General features: G+C 38.4%; 1 protein-coding gene across 1 annotated transcript in view; it reads right to left on the bottom strand.

Annotated features, from left to right (window-relative positions):
- The window catches only part of LOC137235269 (fibulin-1-like), a 790,573-nt gene that overhangs the window by 751,512 nt on the left and 14,044 nt on the right, over nt 1-25,017 (bottom strand). The window lies entirely within an intron of this gene.

Below are 25,017 nucleotides of genomic sequence, written 5' to 3' on the forward strand. Positions count from 1 at the left end.
AGAATAGAAAACTAGTAAAATTTTGGACAATGGGCGTGGCACCGCCCACTTTTAAATGAAGGTAATTTAGAAGTTTTGCAAGCTGTAGTTTGGCAGTCGTTGAAGATATCATGATGAAATTTGGCAGAAACGTTACTCTTATTACTGTATGTCTGCCTAATAAAAATTAGCAAAATCGGAGAACGACCACGCCCACTTTTAAAAAAAAAAATTTTTTTAAATACAAATTTTAAAGGAAAAGTTAATATCTTTACAGCATATAAGTAAATTATGCCAACATTCAACTCCAGTAATGATATGGTGCAACAAAATACAAAAATAATAGAAAATTTCAAAATGGGCGTGGCTCCGCCCATATATATATATATAATTATATACCAAATACGAAAAAAGGGATGAAACATGGTAATTGTATTGGTCTATTGACGCAAAATATAACTTTAGAAAAAAACTTGGTAAAATGGGTGTGACACCTACCATATTAAGTAGAAGAAAATGAAAAATTTTTGCAGGGCGAAATCAAAAGCCCTTGGAATCTTGGAAGGAATACTGTACGTGGTATTACATATATAAATAAATTAGCGGTACCCGACAGATGATGTTCTGGATCACCCTGGTCCACATTTTGGTAGATATCTTGAAAACGCCTTCACATATACAACTAAGGGCCACTCCCTTTTAAAACCCTCATTAATACCTTAATTTGATACCCATATCATACAAACACATTCTAGAGTCACCCCTGGTCCACGCTTATGGCGATATCTCGAAAAGGCGTCCACATATAGAACTAAGGCCCACTCCCTTTTAAAATACTCATTAACACCTTTCATTTGATACCCATATCGTACAAACAAATTCTAGAGTCACCCCTGGCCCACCTTTCTGGCGATATCTCGAAAAGCTTCCACCTATAGAACTAAGGCCCACACCCTTTTAAAATACTCATTAACACCTTTCATTTGATACCCATATTGTACAAACGCATTCTAGAGTCACCCCTGGTCCACGTTTATGGCGATATCCCGAAAAGGCTTCCACCCATAGAACAAAGGCCCACTCCCTTTTAAAATACTCATTAACACCTTTCATTTGATACCCATATCGTACACAAAAATTCTAGAGTCACCCCTGGCCCACCTTTATGGAGATATCTCGAAAAGGCGTCCACGCATAGAACAAAGGCCCACTCCCTTTTGAAATACTCATTAACACCTTTCATTTGATACCCATATCGTACACAAAAATTCTAGAGTCACCCCTGGCCCACCTTTATGGCGATATCTCGAAAAGGCATCCACCTATAGAACTAAGGCCCACTCGCTTTTAAAATACTCATTAACACCTTTCATTTGATACCCATATCGTACAAACAAATTCTAGAGTCACCCCTGGTCTACCTTATGGAGATATCTCGAAAAGGCGTCCACCTATAGAACTAAGACCCACGCCCTTTTAAAATACTCATTAACACCTTTCATTTGATACCCATATCGTACAAACAAATTCTAGAGTCACCCCTGGTCTACCTTTATGGAGATATCTCGAAAAGGCGTCCACCTATAGAACTAAGACCCACGCCCTTTTAAAATACTCATTAACACCTTTCATTTGATACCCATATCGTACAAACAAATTCTAGAGTCACCCCTGGTCCACCTTTATGGCGATATCTCGAAAAGGCCCACACCCTTTTAAAATACTCATTAGCACCTTTCATTTGATACCCATATTGTACAAACAAATTCTAGAGTCACCCCTGGGCCATCTTTATGGCGATATCTCGAAAAGGCGTCCATCTATAGAACTTAGACCCACGCTCTTTTAAAATACTCATTAATACCTTTCATTTGATACCCATATCGTACAAAATAAATTCTAGAGTCACCCCTGGTCCACCTTTATGGCGATATCTCGAAAAGGCGTCCACCTACAGAACTTAGGCCCACTCCCTTTTAAAATTATCATTAACACATTTCATTTGATACCCATATCGTACAAACAAATTCTAGAGTCTGGCCTGGTCCACCTTTATGGCGATATCCCTAAATGGCGTCCATCTATAGAACTATGGCCCACTCCCTCTTACAATACTCCTTAATACCTTCCATCTGATACACATGTCATACAAACACATTCCAGGGTTACCCTAGGTTCCTTTTACAACATGGTGATTTTCCCTTAATTTGTCTCCACAGCTCTCAACTGAGTATGTAATGTTCGGTTACACCCGAACTTAGCCTTCCTTACTTGTTCAATCTGGTTATTGCTATTCTTACTTCGTCATATTAGGGCGGGGGAACATATATTCCATCATCGTAGATTGCGGGATCGGATTCGTCATCTCTGTGCGGTGAATCGCTGCGTCCATATAGGAGAGCAGAGAAGTGTTCCCTCCATAATCTAAGCACTCTCTGAACATCAGTTACAAGGTTGCCGTTTTCGTTACTACAGGAGTTTGCCCCGGTCTTAAAACCTTCCGTCTGTCGCCATATTTTTTGGTAAAATTTTCGGGTGTTATTCCTGGTGGCTAACAGCTCAAGCTCCTCGCACTCACGCCTTCCTGCTTCTGTTTTTTTTTCTTGAAAAGGCGTCTCGCTTCACTTTTCAACTCACTATAGCGTTCACACACTCCTCTTGTTGCGCTCGCTTTTAACGTAGCCCAGTAGGCAGGGTCTTTTCTTTCGGTTGCGACGCGGCATTCCCTATCGTACCAGTTGTTTTTTCGTGGCCGCCGGTAACCAATTTATCCTCGACGGCAGTACGAAGTGCTTTGGAGATATGCTCCCACTGCTCCTGTATTCCTTCAGGATGAGTTGTGCCATCAGAGAGCAGGTGTGAGATTCGAGTTGCGAAATAATTGGCAGTCTGTTGTGATTGAAGCTTTTCGGCGTCTAGCTTTCCTTGTGTTTTTTGTTCCATGGTTTTAGCCGCGCTGAGGCGGGTACGTATTTTAGCTGCAACGAGATAATGATCCGAGTCGATGTTAGGTCCTCGGATCGTGCGCACATCTAAAACACTGGAGGATGCCGTCCATCTATCATAACGTGATCGGTCTGATTGCGAATATTTCGATCAGGAGACAGCCATGTAGCTTGATGTATCTTTTTATGCATGAACCTCGTGCTGGATATCACCATATTTCGAGCACCGGCAAAGTCAATCAGCCTCAGTCCGTTAGGAGAAGTTTCATTGTGTAGGCTGAACTTGCCGACTGTTGGGCCAAAAACACCTTCTTTGCCCACCCTGGCGTTAAAGTCGCCAAGCACGACTTTTATATCATGACGGGGGCAGCGCTCGTATGTGCGTTCTAGTTGTTCATAAAAAGTGTCTTTCACCTCACTGTCTTTCTCCTCTGTCGGCGCATGGGCGCAGATGAATGACATATTAAAAAATTTTGCTTTTATTCGGATAGCGACGAGACGCTCGTCCACAGGCGTGAACGCCAGAACTTGGCGACGAATTCTCTCTCCCACCACGAATCCGACGCCGAAACTGCGTTTATTTGTATGACCACTCCAGTAGTAGTAGAATTTTTGATCTTTTTTCTTTCTTTCTTTTTCTCTTTTTCTTCCTTGCTTCGTCCAACGCATTTCTTGGATGACGGTGATGTCAGATTTTGCTTTGACGAGGGCATCAACCAGCCGGGCATCTGCACCAATCCCATACAGGGAGCGGACATTCCAGGTGCATGCCATCAATTCATTGTCCTTCAAACGTTTGCCCTCATCGTCATCAATAGAGAGTGTATTTATTCGAGGCTTCTTGGTATATTTCATTGGAGTATGGTTTTACGTGGCGGGTCCCAAGCCCAGCGCACAACCCGCTCATCGGAGGTGAAAATATTATTTGCACGTTTATATAGCGAGCCGCTTGCTCCAAGACAAACGCCCGCTTGCAGCTGCAACTAGAGGTGTACAGACGCTGCCGATGAGATCTCCCCGGCTAGCCCATAAACCAATTATGTCAGAGTGGCTTAGCCAGGTTGTCGCCTTCTCACATTAGCTCACCGCTAAACGGATGTTTAGCGGCTACCCAGAGGACACTTGGCCGCAAGCGACCGACAGTAATGAGCTGCTTGAACCGCATGCAAAAGAATCGCTCTGGCCATTATCAGGTGAATGGCGATCAATAGCTTTCCCCACTTTCTTGGACTTCTACACACGGCTCCACCCTCCTAAGTTTATATCTCTGATAAATCAAGCCACGGAATGGGGTATAAAAGCAAACGGGTATCCCTCTGCGGAGCATAGACAAAAGTATTTGTATCCAAATCGTATTGGTTTGGATGTCTGTTGCAATTCCTTGATTGCCTTTTTTAATATCAAAAATGCGAGTTTTGTGAAATAGTCAAAAGTGTGAAGATGTCGCGTAATCGGTAAGAAAATAAATAAGCCTATATTTTTTGGTCTGTTTTTTGTATATTTGTATCAAAAATAGTTGTAGAAATTAAGGTACACCAGTAGTCGAAGTGTAAAACCCAATTATATGTGATTTTTGTTGATTTATTTGCTGGCGTACTAATGATTTCGAAATATAAAAGGGGCGTGGCACTTCCCAAACAAATGGAATTTTTGATACTGCATAACTTTGAAGGTATACATGCCAGAACATTGAAATTCAATAAGGAGTTATATGAGGTCAATCCCTAACACCACCAAGAAAATGCGGTATTGGGAAAAAGGGGGCGTGGCACCTCCCACACAAATGAAATCTTTGGTACTGCATAACTTTGAAGGTATACATGCCAGAACATTGAAATTCAGTAAGGAGTTATATGAGGTCAATCCCTAACACCACCAAGAAAATATGGAATTGGGAAAAAGGGGGCGTGGCACCTCCCATACAAATGGAATATAATATACTGTATATATCTGGATGTCGTAATGGTAGGATAATAAAAATTGGTAAGGAGCTATGTGACGTTAAATCCTAACACCTCCAGTAAAATGTGGAAAGGGGAAAAGCTATGGTCGCCGTACAAACTTAAGTTATTTTAACACCTAAAGTTTGACTGCATTGTTGAGTTTGTCTGTTATGCCTTTTGGACGTTTAGTAGTCTGCCGCCGTTAAAAAAATTGTTTAGCTTCAGTCTATCTACATCTATATTTATAAAAATCAAATTCTGTGTGTGTGTATATTCGCTATGGAAACGTATTTCCCACACTTCAATCATTACCAAATTTTGTCTATAGGTTCCTCCAATCAACGCGAAGGTTTTAGGCTAAACATAATTTCGATATATAAAAGCGGCGTGGCATCTCCCATACAAATGTAATCTTTGGTACTGCATAACTCTGAAGGTATACAGTCCAGAACATTGAAATTCAGGAAGGAGTTATATGAGGTCAATCCCTAACACAAACAAGAAAATGTCGAATAAGGAAAAAGGGGGCGTGGCACCTCCCATACAAATGGAATATATCATACTGCATATCTCTGGATGTAGTAATGGTAGGATAATGAAAATTGGTAAGGAGCTATATGACGCTAAGTCCTAACACCTCCTGTAAAATTTGGAATTTGGAAAAAAGGGGCGTGGTAACTTCCCTACAAATGAGATTTTTCAGAAATATGGCTGCCGTACAAACTTAGGTTATTTTAACACTAAAGTTCGACTGCATTGTTGAGTTTGGGTGTTATTCCTTTTGGACGTTTAGTAATCTGCCGCCGTTAAAAAATTTTGTTTGCTTCCATATTTCAGAATTAAGAATTTAAAATTAAATTTTTTTGGCTATGCAAACGAGCAATCTCAGCTCCCAAAAATGATCATGTATACAAAATCAATGTTCGCATTCAAAAAGAAATTTCTGGTGAAGTGATATAAATCGATGGACATAGTTACAGATGAAGATCAAATTGTGAATTATCCAATTGAATTTCTAAACTCTTTACAATCACCTGGAATGCCTGCGCATATATTAACTTTGAAAATTGGATCACTAATCATGCTTCTTCGGAATTTAGACCCACCAAAATTGTGCAATGGAACCAGACTTTGTGTTAAGAAATTAATGTCGAATGTAATCGAAGCAACAATTATCAGCGGTAAAAGCAAAGTTGAAGATGTGCTCATACCACGGATCCTAATGATTCCTACAGATTTGCCATTCATTTTAAGCTATTATGGTTTCCTGTACGCCTTGCTTTTGCAATTAAAATCCACAAAGCACAAGGACAATCGCTTACTGTTGCAGGATTAAATTTAGAGAGTCCATGGTTTTCCCATGGCCAGCTAGAGTTGGAACGAAAAAAAAAAATTGTATCTTTGCACTGAACGAAAAAACCAAAAATATTGTGTACCCATATAAATTACAATAAGATGCAATAATAAAATGTTTTAAACGAAAATTTTACCAAATATATATACAAAATTCAATTCATTTTATAGAACAACTAGCTTTACCAGGCGCACGTTGTAACGCCCGAGATCGAATGAATGTTGCGTTATTTTTTCTGTTTTGTGTGTTGATAATTTAATTTATTGTTCTGTAAATTGAATTGAATTTTGTACGCATATTTGGTGAAATTTTCTGTTAAAACATTTTATTCTTGTATCTTAGTGTATCTTATTTTATATTATTGTATTGCTTTTACCGCTGATGATTGTTGCTTTGATTACATTCCGAAGAAGCATGACTGGTGAGCCAATTTTCAAAGTTGATATATGCGCAGGCATTCCTTTTGGTTCTAAGGAGTATAGAAATTCATTTGGATAATTCACAATTTTATCTTCATCTGTAACTGTGTCGATCGATTTATATTTCGTTACTTCACCAGGAAATTGATTTTGAAAGCGATCATTGATTTTGTTAACATGATCATTTTTGGGAGCTAAGATAGTTCTTTCGCATAGCCAAAAAACAAAAACATTTAAATTTAAAATTCTTAATTCTGAAATATGAAAAACTTTCGTCTTGATCGAAGGAACCTCGAGCCAAAATTTGGTGATGATCGAAGTATAGCAAACACGTTTTCATAGGGAACACACACACAGAATTTGATTTTTATAGAAGATGTGGATAGACTGAAGCTAAGCAATTTTTTTAACAGCGGCAGATTACTAAACGTCCAAGAGGCATAACAGCTAAACTCAACAATGCAGTCAAACTTTAGATGTTAAAATAACTTAAGTTTGTACGGTAGCCATAGTTTTTCCCCATTCCACATTTTACTGGAGATTTTAGGACTTAACATCACATAGCTCCTTACCAATTTTAATTATCCTTCCATTACGACATCCAGATATATGCAGTATAATATATTCCTTTTGTATGGGAGGTGCCACGCCCCCTTTTTCCCAATTCCATATTTTCTTGGTGGTGTTAAGGATTGACCCCAAATAACTCCTTACTGAGTTTCAATGTTCTGGCATGTATACCTTCAAAGTTATGCAGTACCAAAAATTCCATTTGAATGGGAGGTTCCACGTCCCCTTTTTCCCAATTCCGCATTTTCTTGGTGGTGTTAGGGATTGACCTCATATAACTCCTTACTGAATTTCAATGTTCTGGCATGTCTACCTTCAAAGTTATGCAGTACCAAAGATTCCATTTGAATGGGAGGTTCCACGCCCCCTTTTTCCTAATTCCCCCTTTTCTTGGTGGAGTTAGGGATTGACCTCATATAACTCCTTACTGAATTTCAATGTTCTGGCATGTATACCTTCAAAGTTATGCATTACTAAAGATTCCATTTGTATGGGAGGTGCCACGCCCCTTTTATATATCGAAATTGTTTTTAGCCTAAACCTTCCCGTTGATCGCAGGAACCCATAACCAAAATTTGGTGATGATTGATGTGTGGGAAATACGTTTCCATAGCGAACACATACACACACAGAATTTGATTTATATACATATATGGCTAAACCGATTTGGGATCTCAAAATCAACTAGCCATCATCTCTCAGTCCTGTATCTTTCCTAAAAATTTCATGGCAATCTGTCTAGCCGTTCTCGAGTTATGGAGTGACAATCAAAATGTACACTTCTTTTTATATATATGGGGTATTCCATCCCATTTCGAGCAATTTTGAACCCGTCCCCTTTAAAATTGGCTGAAAGCTTTTCTTCTTTTTCTAGCTTACGACAGACGTTTTTCAGAAGTTTTTCAAATTTTTTCATCCAACTCAAAAAAAGTTATGAATTTTAAAAAAACACCGTTTTTGTTTTCAAAATGCTATAACTTTTTCAAAAATTGCCCGTTTGGAATCTTTTTTTTTTAAATTTATTTTTAAATGTACTTTTCGGAAAAAATTCACAAAATTTTTAAATTTTTTTTTGTAGTTTTTCAGTTTTTCGAGATTTTTCGAATTTCGCCCTTTTTTTCCCCCATAAAAAACTTCAATCAATTCTGCCATCATCCCCACTAATCCCGGAGTGGGCCAAGAATTTTTTATTTTTTTTATTTAATTGAATTTTTTTTGAATTTTTTCCGAAAAGTACATTTAAAAACAAATTTAAAAAAAAAAGATCCCAAACGGTCAATTTTTGAAAAAGTTATAGCATTTTGAAAACAAAAACGGTGTTTTTTTTAATTCATAACTTTTTCTGAGTTGGATGAAAAAATTTTAAAAACTTCTGAAAAACTTCTTTCGTAAGCTAGAAAAAGAAGAAAAACTTTCAGCAAATTCTAAAGGGGTCGGGTTCAAAATTGGTCGAAATGGGATGGAATACCCCGTATAGATAAACTAAATTATTAACAAACAAAACAGAAAAAATAACGCAACACTCATTCTATCATGGGCGTTACAACGTACGCCGAGTATAGCTAGTATTAGAATAAATATCACAAAGTTTAACGTTTTTATATTGGAAATTAAGGGAGAAATGGCTAAAAATCTTTCTATCTGAACGATCGGTTGTATGGGATATATATTATATATAGCTCCCATCGAAATGATTTTTTTATGAAATCTTCTATGATATATTAGAATAAATATCACCAAGTTTAACGTTTTTATATTGGAAATTAAGGGAGAAATTGAAAAAAATCTTTCTATCTGAACGATCGGTTGTATGGGATATATACTGTTGTGTATTAATAAGTACAACGCACCACCTTGACGGCTAAACTTCGTATGATTTATTTAGTAAGTGTGTTATAGTTCATAGGTATGATTACAAGAAGTGGTAAACAAGAGAGAGTATAGTGCGTTTGTATATACATGTGTATGTAGCATATGTAAGGTTCGAAAACTGAGTTGCCATTAACACATAATATATAATAACCAATACGCTCCCCCTTAGCTTTGCTTATATAAAATAGAATTTTAAAATATTTAAAATAGAAATATAAAATATATAAATTATGTACATTATATTCGTTGTTTGTAATTCATGTATTGCTTAAATATGTAAATGCTTTTCAAACATAGAAGAGTAAGTAATTAGATTAAAGGTTAGTTGGATATGTACAACTTATTGTTGAGGTTTCACAACCTCGCCTGCTATCCGTGGACTTAATTCTATTTTTGATCGCGTAACATGCTCGTCCGAATCATGTGCACTACCCTCAGCAAGGTTATCTGGAGGACTGGATGAAGTGTGTGGTTCACCTACGCTTTCGCGCATTTCATTGTAAACGTTATGGTTTCCCGTATTTTCTTGTGAAGAATTATCATCTCTTATTTGGTTCAAGTGTCTTTTTATTTCTCTATTATTGTGTACAATGATACAACTGTATTATCGTGGACCCATTTGTTTGTTAATTTTTGCTGGCATCCAGCTCTTTTTATTTGGATTTCTGTAATCGCGTATTAAAACATTTTGCCCTTTTTGAAAGTGCTCTTCCCGTTTGCCTTTGTAGTTTTGTTCGCTTTCAATTTGTTTTTTGATAATCTCTTTTTGAACTAGCGGGAGTTTCAAAAGATCGAAACGAGGCTTTAAAGGTCTCGAGAGAAATAATTTTGCAGGATTCTCCCGTAGTTGTGTGAATTGTGTTTCGATAATCGAATAAAAACTTATTTAAAATGAATTCAGTGTCTGAGTGTTTTCTTTTTTAAAACTTCCATATAGTAATTTTTTTAAATTCTTCACAAATATTTCAGCTTGGCCGTTGGTTGCCATATGGCCAGGAGCTGTGGAGATGTGGTTAATGTTATTTGTTTTCAAAAATAACTTAAATTCATCAGAAGTAAATTGACGACCATTGTCTGTGACTAGCGTGTCGACAATACCATAGCGAGCAAATGTCTCTCTCTTTTTTCTAATGACAAAGCTCGACGTTAAATCTTTTGTTTGAAAAACTTCAGCCCATTTGGTGAAAGAGTCAATAATGATCAAAAAGTTAAAGTCTTATATTGGTCCAGCAAAATCAGCATGAATTCGACTTCACGGAGAGTTAGTTTGCTTCCACGAAATTAAGGAGCTTTTTTCTGGACTCTCTTGCAGCTTTGGCATGGGAGACAATTTTGTATGGCATGTTCGATATAAGAGTTTATGTTTGGCCACCAGACATACGACCTGGCGAGAGCCTTCGTTTTCACAATGCTCATATGTGAGGCACGAAGCTCATTTAATATATGAACTCGAAATTTTTCAGGTATAACGACTCTATATCCCCATAAAATACACTCATATTCAACTGTTATCTCATTAGTTTTTCCCTGAAAAGAATAAATTTTGCTCCAGTCAAATTGTTGACTTCGCCATGAAGAATCGCATGGGATACTTTGGAAAGTATTGCATCTTTTCTAGTTTCCCTGCCAACGCTTTTAAAATTGATGTTCAAATAGTTCAAATTTTCAATAAAATTGACATGCGAGTTTTCGAAACAGTCTTGTTGAATTGTCGCTTGCGGTATGCGAGACAAGCTATCAGCGTCGTTGGAAGTACCCTTGACGTACGTAATCGAGTAATTGAACCCTGAAAGTATGAACGCCCACCGCTGCATTCGGGCAGCTGACATTGCTGGCAACACTTTATGCTCGCCAAGGATTGTCACTAATGGCTTGTAGTCGGTTTGTAAAATGAAATGGTTTCCTAGTAAATATTGTCGCAATTTTTTCACGCAATATACGATGGCAAGAGCCACTTTTTCAAGCGTGCAATAATTTCGTTCACTTTTAGAAAGAGATCTCGAAACAAATGCAATAGGTTTAATAGAATCATCTAAAAATTTGTGGGCAAGTACTCCCGCGACTAGCATCAGTTGACAGTATTAAGGGCAAGTCGACATTAAAGTGAACCAGCACCTGGTCAGAAGTAATTTCTTTTTTTGTTAATTTGTATGCTGATTGACATTCATTTGTCCATTTAAATTGCACATTTTTTTGCAATAAATTATATAACTTTGAGTAATGATTGACCATTCCTAAAAATGCCTTGACCTCTGAAACGTTCCCTGGAACAGGAGCATTTAGGACGCTCGATATCCTTTCACTTGTTTTGCTTAGGCCATGCTTATATATATTGAAGGCTAGATAGGATATTTTAGATTGAAAAAACGCGGATTTTTTTAAATTAAGTTTTAAATTTGAAGCTTTGAATATTTCTAAAACTGCCCTTAAATTTTGTATGTGCTCATGAAAAGTTTTCCCCGTGACAGTAATATCGTGTTGGTATATGACAACATTTGGGATTCCTCGCAATATATTTTTAATAGTCTTTTGTGTGTGCTCAACGCACATAAAAGTTGTGAATCGTCATCCAAAACTCATTGGTTGTATGCATTTGATAAATCTAATTTGATGAAAAGTTCACCACCCTCTAGTGATGCAAATATTTCATCAATGCGCGGAAGTGGATATTTATAGTCACATAAATATTAATTTATGGTAGCCTTGTAGTCTCCGCATATTCTAAGTGTGCCGTCTGGCTTCGGGACGGGAACAAGTGGCGTTCCCCAATCAGAGTTATCCAAGAGTCCTAAAACGTCGCCCTTGATTAACTCCCGTAATTGTTTCTCTACCTTTTCTTTCCAAGCTATTGGCAAAGGTCGAGGCTTGCAAAAAATCGGTTTTGCATCTTTCACTAGTTCTAGTCGTACTTTCTGACCGCTGAATTTTCCCAACTCTTCTCTAAAAACCCCGCAAAACTCAATTTTAAGCTGCTCTTATATGATTGTATGTTTTTTTTCAGTTGAAACAAGGTTGATTTGAGTTAATTCATAATTGAAAGCTCGCAGAAATGATCTACCTAGCAGTGGAGGGCTTTTAATGTCTGATACGACTACAGAAATTTTTTTCGTTATTCCGCAATATGTAAGGGTGTAGTAAATTTTCCACATAATTTGATTTGCTTACCATTATAGTCAACGTATGGAACGGAACTTGGAAAAAGTTTTTCGTTTTTGCATAACTCCTTATACAGAGATATTGGAAAAAGTGTACATGGCACTCCGGTGTCACAAACAACATCCATTTTACTCCCTCTGACTTTCACTGATAGGGAATACACACCATTCGGGTCGCTCGTGTTAAAGCTGAAAATAGAAAAATTAAATGACTCGTCAGTGTGACTTTGATCAATTTTATCTGAAACAGATACATAATTTACAGCCCTTTTCGATTTAGATCTGCAAACCGAAGCTAAGTGTCCTACTTTGGAACATTTGTAAAATGTGCTGTCTTTAAATTTGCAGTCCTTTGCCTCGTGATTCTTCCATCCGCAACGAAAACACTTTGGTTTCTTTTCGTCCTTATTTTTACTGCTGCTACCATTTTTATTCTTACGTAATGCTGTACGAGTATTGTTGTTTTTTGACGGGTATTTTTTTTGCCAAATTCACACTCGATCCTGTAGTAGAATCAGCAGTATTGAGCGAGAATTTTGATTCTAAAATCATTGCTTTGGTTAAAGCGTTAGCCAATGTTAAGGATGAGTTTTCTTCACTGATGCGGTCAAAAATTTTACCTGGTAAGCTGATCAAAAATTGAGCTAGTACAAAAGTTTCAAAATTTGTACCGAATTGACATTTTGCTGCTAATCTTTTCACTCTTGCAAATCACTAAGAAACGGTTTCATCATCCGTTTTTCGTGCTTGATGGAAAATCTTCCGTTCTCGAAAAATAATTGTTGGTGGTGTATAATGGGCTTCCAATAATTCAAACAGCTCTTTGTATGTTTTTGTTGCTGGAGATAACGGTCTACATAAATCGTATAAAAACTGTACTGTGCTGCACCAATTGATTTTAATAAAATGTGTTTTTTTGCGTTTTCTTCTGCACAATTTATTTCAGCAAGATGATTTTCTAATTTGTCCTTCCACATCATCCATGTTTCATCATTTGGCCGGAATTCCGGCACATTTGTTGTTTGAAATAATGTGGTCGGTGTATTTGCTGTTGTTGTTGTATTTTGTTGCATTTTATGAAACCCACTGAACTCGATTCGAAGTAAAAAAAGATATTGTGTTGTTTGTGAATTAAATTTTCACTGACGAAATTCGTCTTACTTTATTTATTGTTATTTTGCCACGCTCAAAAAGTTCTTTAACACAACTTAAAAGGTTCTTTTTTTTAATTTTTATTTTTTTTGATTCAAGGTTCGATTCGAGCTCAAGGCCAGAACAATAATTTTTTTTCTAATGATAATTATTGTTATTTTTTAATTTTTCTAAATTTGAACAATTGTATTTTGTTTTTGGAATAGTAAGTAGAAACTTTTTTAGACAACCTGCCATAGCTGCGCAGATAGATCCATTTCGAAGGGTGCTAAACCTTCATCATCAGTACGCTTTAAGCACGCTGCGCTAACCATTTAGCTATACAGCGGTGGTTTGTTTGACTGGCAAATTTGCTACTTCTATTCCTTTTACCAACTATATTTATTCAGTGTTGCGCCATCTGGTGCAAATCACTGTTAATGCTGGATTTTTGTTTATTGTCAATTACATTGTTTGACACTCCCAAGTGCTCATGGTTTATTAACAATTGTTTTTGTTTATCGGCCTATTGATAAATGATTCAAGGTTCGATTCGAGCTCAAAGCCAGAACAATAATTTTTTTCTAATGATAATTATTGTTATTTTTTAATTTTTCTAAATTTGAAAAATTGTATTTTGTTTTTGGAATAGTAAGTAGAACATTTTTCAGACAACCTGCCATAGCTGCGCAGATAAATCCATTTCGAATGGGGCTAAGCCTTCATCATCAGTACGCCTATGGCAGGTTGTCTGAAAATTTGTCTACTTACTATTCCAAAAACAAAATACAATTTTTCAAATTTATAAAAATTAAAAACTAACAATAATTATCATTAGAAAAAATTGTTGTTCTGGCCTTGAGCTCGAATCAAACCTTGAATCATTTATCAATAGGCCGATAAAAACAAAAACAATTGTTTATTTTTTTTTGTTTCACCCGCTCGTCGCCATTTATGTTGTGTATTAATAAGTACAACGCACCAACTTGACCGCTAAAGTTCGAATGATTTATTTAGTAAGTGTATTATAGTTCATAGGTATGATTACGAGAAGTGGTAATGAAACAAGAGAGAGTATAGTGCGTTTGTATATACACGTGTATGTAGCATATGTAAGGTTCGAAAATTGAGTTGCCATTAACACATAATATATAATACCCAATATATACTATATATAGCTCCGATCAAAGTGATTATTTCAGAAAATCTTCTATGATATATTAAAATATATATCACCGAGTTTCACGTTTATACTTTCTAAATTAAGGGAGAAATGGCCAAAAATCTTTCTATCTGAACGATCGGTTGTATGGGATATAACTATGTATAGCTCCGATCAAAGTGATTTTTTCAGGATATCTTCTATGATATATTAGAATATATATCACCGAGTTTCACGTTTATACTTTCTAAATTGCGGCAGGAATGACCAAAATCGTCTTATCTGAATGATCGGTTGTATGGGAGATATAAGTTATAGTGGTCCGATCCTACCGGATCCGACAAATGTCTAATATAATACAAAACATACATCCTTGTGCCAAATTTCATTGAGATATCTCAAACAGACAGACGGACGGACAGACGGGCATGGCTATATCAACTCAGTTCGTCGCCCTGATCAATTCGGTATACTTAATGGTGAGTCTATCTTCTATATTTCTCAACGTTACAAACATCGGACCAAAGTTAATATACCATTTAATGTTCATGAAAGGTATAAAAACATTCGTTGACAAAAGTCTGTTAAGTACGTTTTTTCTTAAGAACAGTTTTTTCAAGCACACCGTTCGTATTTTTGACCAGTTATTGATGGGTGAACTTTCTGTGTTCATTTCAAGCTCTACTTGGGCTTGATTTAAGATTTTTCGTTCTCTATCTTCTAGAACGATTTGAAGTTTGTGCTTGATTTTTGGGGGGAGTGGGATGGTAATTTTTTCAACTAAGATCCATTTTTTTTTATTAATAATAGTTTTTCTGTCATTAATAAAAAATATTAATAACAAAAAAACTATTTTTAACATCCAAAAGATTAAAAAAATAATATTGTAACAACCATGATTAATGTCATCAATGATATTTGTTTCATTTTACTTGTAGTATACGATAAATGCTATGTTCAATGTTTTACATGTAGACTCGTTGTAATGTTTTGTGAAAATACCACTCTGTGCTGCGCACAGTAATGCCTTAAAAATGCATCACTGACGATCAGCATCGTCATGATCGCCTATAAATACTGTGTAAGCAATGTAATTGACAGCCATTCTCGTTTGACTGCCTTACCTGTTAGTTCGTCCAATATTGCTTTGGTCAACTAGCATCAATAAACCATACATACAAACGAAATATTAGTACACGTGTTTTTATTCGATTGTCTACAATTCTGTGTGCGACTCTCGTCCTAATTATTGGACAGGTCCATTTTGAAGAGTAGACGCGGTCAAAGCATACATACAAACGAAATATTAGTACACGCGTTTTTATTCGATTGTCTACAATTCTGTGTGCGACTCTCGTCCTAATCATTGGACAGGTCCATTTGGAAGAGTAGACGCGGTCGCTACAACAAAAATAAGGAATTGTTGGCTCTGCCAATCCTATGAGCTATAATCTGAGGAACGGCAAGGCTAGCGTTTCATTGGCGCCCAACTTAGTGGCCTCGAATCTCGACAACGAACCGACTAGCGTGCACAAAATGGCGACATTTTCACCCGAACAATTTTCCCAAATACTGGAGGCGATTTCAAGCGGCGGTAAAAGCGGTTCTTTTACAAAGTGTACATCACGCTTTAAAGGGCAACGGGATCCAGCAACGGTAGAGGAATTTGTTGCTGCTGTAACAGTATACAAAGATATAGAAAAAATTTCTGACGCCGATGCATTACGTGGGATGCCGCTATTGCTCGAAGACTATGCAGCAACTTGGTGGATGGGAATAAAAGAATCCGTTTCAACATTCGACGACGCCATGCAATTGATACGAGCAACATTTTCTCCTCCAACACCCGACTGGAAGATTTACTTAAATATTTTTGAGCATAAGCAGCAAGTACGCGAAGCTACCGACAGTTTTATCTGCAAAAAGCGGCTGTTGTTCTCTCAACTCAAAGATAGTATCAGCGAAGTGGTGCAGTTGAATATGATCTACGGCCTCTTATCCATGAAAATTAGAGATCGTGTGCATCGTGATGCATTCTCGACATTTGACCAACTTATATCGCGTTGCCGTGATGCGGAATTGTTTCTGGCCGAATCCAATCAACTTCCGACGGCACCAGGTGAGAAGGCGGAACGCGCGGATGGGCCCAAGAGGTGCTCTTTCTGCCGATTACGAGGGCATACAGTAAAAAAGAAAAAGGAGCAGCAGGCTGAGCAACAATCAACAGTGGCAAGTTCAAGCGGAACAGCGCCGCAAATCAAACGTACACCTGCGTTTGCATGCTACGGCTGTGGAGCACCGGGAGTGTACCGCGCGAATTGCACAAAATGTAGCGGGCACAGTAAAGACAGTCCTCAATATCTAGCGTTTAATGCGGTGAACACTAACATTGTTGGAAGATCCAGTCCGCTAGTTCACATAGAGATGTTTGGGATGACAGGTGAAGCTCTCTTCGACACTGGAGCGATTAGCCAGCGCTAATTTAAAAAAAGTATTATCGAGCAAGGGGTGTGTTTTCCAAGATGTCTTGGCTGACGTCATATTGGCAGATGGAAGCACGACCACGCAAAAAGTGTTATCAACCATTTGCGACATTACTATCGGCAATAGGGTTCGGAAAATTCGAATGATATCGCTTCCAAATGCTACAAAGAATCGTACCTTAATCGGATCGGACCTTTTGGAACAAGCACACATTGTGCTGAATATGGCACAACGATACTGGTATTTCGAAGATGAACCCAGAACAAAATATGAATTCGCCGCTCCAAGTGGGAGCAGTCTACCGTTCGCCATAGACATAGCTGGTGCGCATGTGGTAACGAGCAATCGGCAATCGCCTCGAACTAAGGCTCTAAACGAATATTCAAATTTCGTAAGCTACGTCATAAGGCGTGATACTAACATCGACGATGCCGATTCTCCAGAAATATGTCCCGAAGTAAACTATGGGCCATCAGTGAAAGAGAAACGTTCAAATTCCAACGACTACTCTCCACGTTTAGTACAGCGAATATTTCAGAATTCACTCCCAGTTGGCGAATCTACGCCCGAGAATACATCTCGTCTATTTGCACCTCCAATAAAGGTAAAGATTAGCGGCTATGAAAAGTTTTGCGAAGAGAACTTCTTCTCGTTGAACTCCCTTGAATTGAGTGTTAAAAGTAAGACAGATGTTTGCGATCTAACTATGCAACAGAGCGTTGAGCTGGAAAAGGTACTATCTCAGCATAATGAAGTATTCGAAGAATCAACATGCGCAACACCATTTGCCGTGCACAGCATCGATACAGGCGAACATCTGCCAATCGCTTTGCCACCATATCGATTGGCACCGCACCGAAAGGCTCTATTAAAGAAAGAAATAACCGAAATGCTGAGGGTTGGTGTTATCATAGAGCGCGAATCACCATGGGCAGCACCTGTGGTTATCGTGCCCAAGAAATCAGGCGACATACGTATTTGCATCGATTACCGAGAGTTAAACGCCATTACCAAGCCGGATCGGTATCCTCTTCCACGGGTTGACGACTTGCTGCATGAAGCAAAAGCTACCAATTTTATGTCAACGTTGGATCTACAGGCTGGCTATTGGCAAATCGGTGTGAAGAAAGAAGACCAGGACAAGACCGCGTTCGTTACGCCGTTTGGTATGTATAAGTTCACACGCATGCCTTTTGGTCTACGAAATGCGCCAGCAACGTTTCAGCGGTTGATTGATCGACTCAAAACGTCTCTAAACAACGTAACTTTATTTGCATACTTGGACGATATAATTCTATGCTCGGTCAGTTTCGAAGAGCATCTTCGAGAGCTCAATATGCTTTTCGATCGAATTAAGCAATTTGGTCTTAAGGTCAATAAAAGGAAGTGCCGGTTTGCCTGCCGCGAAGTTAAGTACCTAGGGCACATCTTAACGTCAGATGGCATACGAGTAGATCCAGAAAAGGTCGCCGCAATATCTCTGCGTAATCCTCCTAAAAATGTAAAAGGGCTACTATCGTTCCTCCAAGCGTGTTCGTGGTACAGGCGTTTCGTACCCCAATTCGCGGATGTTGCAAAACCACTTTCACAGCTGATTAAAAAGAATGCATCTTGGGTATGGACAGATGAACAACAAGCGGCGTTTGACAAGCTAAAGCAGCTGTTGATAACATCGCCTATCCTAAAACAAATCGACGAAAACATGCCATACATCATAAAAACCGACGCTAGCGGTTACGCATTAGGAGCAGTTTTGATCCAGGGGGAGGGTCCGGATGAACACCCCGTAGAATACGCGAGTAGACTCTTAACAAAAGCAGAGCAAAATTACTCTACCATTGAGAGGGAAGCTGTTGCCATAGTGTGGGCTGTCCAAAAGTATCGTGGCTACATTGAAGGATCCGAGGTAAAACTCATCACGGACCATCGGCCGCTTAAATGGTTAATGACGCTAAAGTCACCAACCGGACGCCTAGCCCGATGGGCATTACTCCTCCAACCATATAATTTAAATATTGACTATAAGCCTGGAAAAATAAATGTTGTGGCAGACATGTTGTCAAGGCCACCTTGTGAAGATAGACACGAAATCAAAGAACCGTGTCATATATGCTCATTTGCTATTGATCTTCCACGCCGTGGAGCGAAGGAAATCCGCGACAGCCAACTCAGTGATCCCACACTAAAAGGTATTATTGATTGTTTCGAGGGTGAGACTGATGATGCGGTACATTGGGCCAAGAGAGGATATACGATGAACGATGGCATTCTCTATTGTTACAGCAACGAAGAGAACGAGGATGCATAGCTGGTCGTTCCGAAGTTCCAGATATTTTAAATACGTATCACAACAAAGACACTGCTGGACATTATGGAATCGACCGGACTATGTCAAAGGTATCATCGCGTTATTATTGGCAAGGTATGCGGAAGGATATTGAGAATCATGTCAAAAAATGCGTTGAATGCCAGCGCTATAAGATAACGAACCTGAAGCCAATGGGCCTATACCAAACAAACTCCAGTAAACAACGTTTTGAAGCCGTAGCCATTGATCTGTTTGGACCATTACCACCGGATGCGAACGGAATGCAGTGGATTTATATTGTGGAAGATGTCGCTAGCCGTTGGGTGGACCTCTTTCCACTAAAAGAAGCTTCTGCCGAGAGCTGCGCAAAGACGCTTATAGACGAGGTATTCCTACGCTATGGAGTCCCTAGACGAATAATCAGCGACAACGGTGTGCAATTCGTATCCGGTGTGATGCAGAAAGTTGCCTTCTGCCTGGGCATACGCCAAGTATTTACGTCATTCTACCATCCACAAGCGAATCCGGTAGAGCGGAAGAATCGAGACCTCAAGACGCAGCTGTCCATTTTGGTAGGAACAAATCATCGCGATTGGACGGAGAGACTGCCCGCCATACGGTTCGCAATGAACACAACACGCTGCCAAAGTACTGGTCATACCGCCGCTTATCTCACGTTTGCGCGTGAATTGCGTACAATCGACGACGTCAACCATGACTTAAGAGCTATCGTCCATTCGGAAAACTTCATTGCTGAAATCACGCCGTACCTAAGTACACTCGCTGAGATGTTCAGAGCCACGCAAGAATGCGAACGAAAGCAACAAGACACTAACAAAGCCGTCACGAATAACCAAAGACGGGACCAAGAAGGTTTAGAAATTGGAGCTAAGGTGCTTGTGACCACTCATATTTTGAGTAATGCTGCAAAGGGTATAACATCAAAATTTATTCCACGACGAGATGGGCCTTACGTAATTATTGACAAACAAGGTTCTACCTCCTACGTAATTGCTCATGAGGACAATCTCCAGTATCCACTGGGTACATACCATGCATCATCACTGACACCATACCGTAGTTCTGTCAACGTTCCCGAAGCTCCGGTAAACATGATAAGACGCCGAGGACGTCCTCGAAAGACCAATAGATAGGATACATCATCGGGTCGATTTCTGTATCCTAGGGGGAGACTGTAACAACCATGATTAATGTCATCAATGATATTTGTTTCATTTTACTTGTAGTATACGATAAATGCTATGTTCAATGTTTTACATGTAGACTTGTAATGTGATGTTTTGTGAAAATACCACTCTGTGCTGCGCACAGTAATGCCTTAAAAATGCATCACTGACGATCAGCATCGTCATGATCGCCTATAAATACTGTGTAAGCAATGTAATTGACAGCCATTCTCGTTTGACTGCCTTACCTGTTAGTTCGTCCAATATTGCTTTGGTCAACTAGCATCAATAAAGCATACATACAAACGAAATATTAGTACACGTGTTTTTATTCGATTGTCTACAATTCTGTGTGCGACTCTCGTCCTAATTATTGGACAGGTCCATTTGGAAGAGTAGACGCGGTCAAAGCATACATACAAACGAAATATTAGTACACGCGTTTTTATTCGATTGTCTACAATTCTGTGTGCGACTCTCGTCCTAATCATTGGACAGGTCCATTTGGAAGAGTAGACGCGATCGCTACAACAAAAATAAGGAATTGTTGGCTCTGCCAATCCTATGAGCTATAATCTGAGGAACGGCAAGGCTAGCGTTTCAATATGCATTTTTTAATGTATTTCTCTTATTGAGAAATTCCTCTTTTTTTTTATGCAATCTGAATACTTCAAACATTTCATAACAAGTTTGAGAATTACCTGCGCATATGTGAATGGAACTTTACTAAAAATAAGAGTTAAAAAAAAAAATTGAACATAAAAAACTTGTTTTAAAAAACTTCAGGGTTTGACGGTGATCGAACTCGCGCCACACGATCGCAACCGCAACATCATAGCCGCTGGGCCCCTACAACTGCTTTTTAGCTTGTGCCAAATGTTGTATTTAACATTGTAGTGCACACGAATTGTACCGTTTCTTTTTTTTTGAACTTAATTTAAGAACATTGTTCTTAATTTAAGAAAATCGTTCTCATTAATAGAACATTTGTTCATATTTTAAGACCAGCCGTTCTCTTTTCACGAAAATGGTGTCATTTAAAGAATAAGGTTGTTGTTTTAAGAACATGTCGTTCGTTTTTCAAGAAAAAAAAAGTAAGAACATGAAAAGTTTGAATTGAGACCGGTGGTGCTGGATTTTAGAACGGCGTTTTTCTCTGAGTGCATGGTTCCCGCAATAACAAGAATTTCGGCAATTCGTAGCGCCCCTCTGCTTTGGACTATAGTAATAGCTGCTCGGTACTTTCGGAATTTCATTGCATCCGCCCAAATTTCTGCACCGCACAAGAATATTTTATATTTAAGAGAATCCGAAGCGGAATTAATCACCTTTCTTATGGCCTTGGCCCGCCTATGTTTGCCAATAATCGATTTAGTTACCCTATAGTCTGCAGGCTCCTTAAAACATGCTCGGAGAAGTTTAGCTTGCTATCTAGCACCACCTTAAATTTCAAGGAGTTGCGTATTTGTACTCGCTATTCTCTAATCATTGTATTGATTATGGTGGGAATTCGTGTTTTCGAGAGAATCACAATCTCAGTTTTCGCTGTCTCAAGCTGCAGTTCATGGTCACTCACCCATCTCTTCACTCTTCGCATTACTTTTATTTATTTATTTATTAGTCTTAAAATTTAACAATTAATCACACTAACAGCGTTATTCTGTGCACTTGACAAATTGTCAATCAGCTTATAAGTAATCAAACCCTCCCATTCACTCGTTATCCCATAACGAGGACATCATAAAAGCCTACCGCAGAAGGGCGAACCGATCTGCCACAGAATCTAAGGGCTTTCGGCCCTTTGTATATTTTAAATTTCCCAAAGTCAACCCACATTCACTGGCCCCGAGCGGGACACCAGAACCCTAACGCAGATCCATTATCTGCCAGAGAACATAATTGCACTTGGACAAAAGCACGAGGCCAACAGAATTTTTTTTACTTAATGAGTACGGACAGCCATATTCTACATAACGTCCTATTTCAGAATTGGGTTTAGGAACGCCGTATCTCAGAATGCTTTTCATTAACTCCTCTTATGCCAGAATGCATTGAACTTATGCTGATATAGGGAGCTTTCGAAACAAATTTGGGATAGTGTATTATTGAATAAAATTCTGACGCTCGCCGTTCTTCATCTAAATTCTGAATGACCAAAACAATATAACTCTTTATCAACTCACGAAGTACTTAATAGACAAGTAATTATTTCCGCCAAAACCTGGTGGTGTCTACAAATTTACTATCACTACTAATTTACTACTAAATGTACTTTTCCTTTACGTTTTTCGCTGAAGGGGATTGATTTATGCCCGTTTTTCTTTACATCGTAAAAGCAACCAGTTCAGATTTAATTTGGGAGTGTCACAATATCAGTCATCATTGGACAAGAAGCTTCCGGTGATTGGATCATGGGGCCGGCTCTGCCGGTTCTCAAAAATCATTTTTGCCAATTTCATTAATTCACTACGTATTCTTGGACTTTTTAATTGATTACGAATGCGAATGTTAAAACCCCCCATTAATAACAACAAAAGGGTTCTGTACTTTATATCAGAATTAAACATCAGATATTAAACATCTTTAAAACTCTTAAAACCGCTCTAAATTATTGCTCAAGATTTGACACAATCTACAAATAACTGTGGGCACATGCAAACTGAACTTTGTCTCAAAATCATAAAATGTTTAGTTAGTGATATGAGAGAACTTTTTGTCGGTTGGATACCTATTTTCAACAAAAGGGAGGAGTTTCACTGGCGAGGGTTGAGGAAATATCGCCAGTGCTCTTTTTCTGTACCCTGCTGTAGACGAGAACAAAATCAAAAGATGGATCGAAATCTGCTACGGAATTATAACATGCGATCACGGATCGAAAACTATTTTCACTCAAGCGATACAAATTAGGCTATCCAACTATTTAAACGAAAAAAATTATAATATATTATGGATCCAGTGAGTACGAGTTGTCCTAGCTCACATATTTCATTAACCCGATACACCATTTCGGAGGTATTGTGATTTTTATTCGGTATCGGAATTTTAATCATGTGAAACTGATGGACGAGATGATAAAATCGATTGAACTTTAGTTTAGTCCATGCAACAGCAAAACAAAAAAAACACAACACTCATCCGACCATTCAACTATTAAGCGCTTAATGTAGTATCGCCCTCCTATACGCCAACCACAACAATTGTTTCTTAACCATAATTTTTTCATACCATTGTAATAGCAATGCAATAAAAGCAGGAGTTGCGACAATTTTCGATCGTATTTTATCTAAGTAAAGCGTGAAAATGAAACGACTCAATATAAATCGTTCCGAATTATCTTGCTTGAAAGCAATAATTCTATTCAATCCGGATATACATGGATTAAAGGGGCGTAAGGACATTGAAGTATGTAGAGAACAAGTTTATGCTTGCCTCGCTGAACACTGTCGCACTGAGAATCCTGGTGACGAAAGTCGATTCGCACAACTTTTGCTTCGTTTGCCTGCATGACGTTCTATAAGCCTTAAGTGTTTGGATCATCTGTTTTGTTTTCGTATTATGGGGGAAAAGCCCGTAGATCAATTGTTTTATGAGGAACTAGATGCACACTTGGGTAAAGCAAGTGTCAATTAAATACCTAAACAGTTTACATGCTCACAAATATATATATGTCTACATATACACTTACATGATTACGCAAAGCATTTGTCCGAATATATTATCTTCTAAATGATAAATGTGATTATATGGGCTGTTTTGCGCCATTCCCTTTGTGAATAATTTTTCTTTTTGAATGGTTCATTCCGTAATTATGTTTGCTATTTGCTGTACACAACTTGAAAATAATAAAAACAAAATTATTATTACGAACATTAAACACCGCAATAGATAGAGTACTCACAAGACAGGATCGTAGTGAAATGCAAAGCAATTGGCGAAAAAAAAACGTTGCGGCTTCACCTCAACCACAGCACCACCACCACCATCGCACTTCAGCCGTTACACAACCCGCCGCCAACTATAGATATTATAAAACAAATACTCAAAACAAAGTTGCCTTCACCATAATAATTTTCTGCCACCGGCATTTGTGTGTAGCCGGCAACTGGTTTATGGTTTGTTTCTTCTTCTAGTCTGTATCGTCAACGATTGTTACGGTGGTGGTGTAGGCAGCAGCGAGAGTAATACCTTTTGCAGGCGTTATAACAGGAGCAACCCCAGGACAACGCCCACTACCGCGACGGCACGCTACCACCAAAGATAATAATGCACATGCTGCCAGTTTTTCGTCACCTTCTTCTGACTCTAAATCCGAATCGCTTCCACCATTGCCCGTTGTGGTAGTGCTCATCGATTCTTCTTCTTCGCTACTAGTGCTACTACCTTCTTCAGCAACTGAATCGCCGGCAGAGTCGTAAGAGGATGATGATGATGATGAGGTTAATCCGCAATGTGGAACAGGTGTTGGGTTCGAAATGAGTAACACTCGTATTCCATTACTTAATAATAAA

This window comes from Eurosta solidaginis, chromosome X (genome assembly GCF_040869045.1).
Source record: "Eurosta solidaginis isolate ZX-2024a chromosome X, ASM4086904v1, whole genome shotgun sequence".
In the NCBI taxonomy this organism is placed as follows: domain Eukaryota; kingdom Metazoa; phylum Arthropoda; class Insecta; order Diptera; family Tephritidae; genus Eurosta; species Eurosta solidaginis.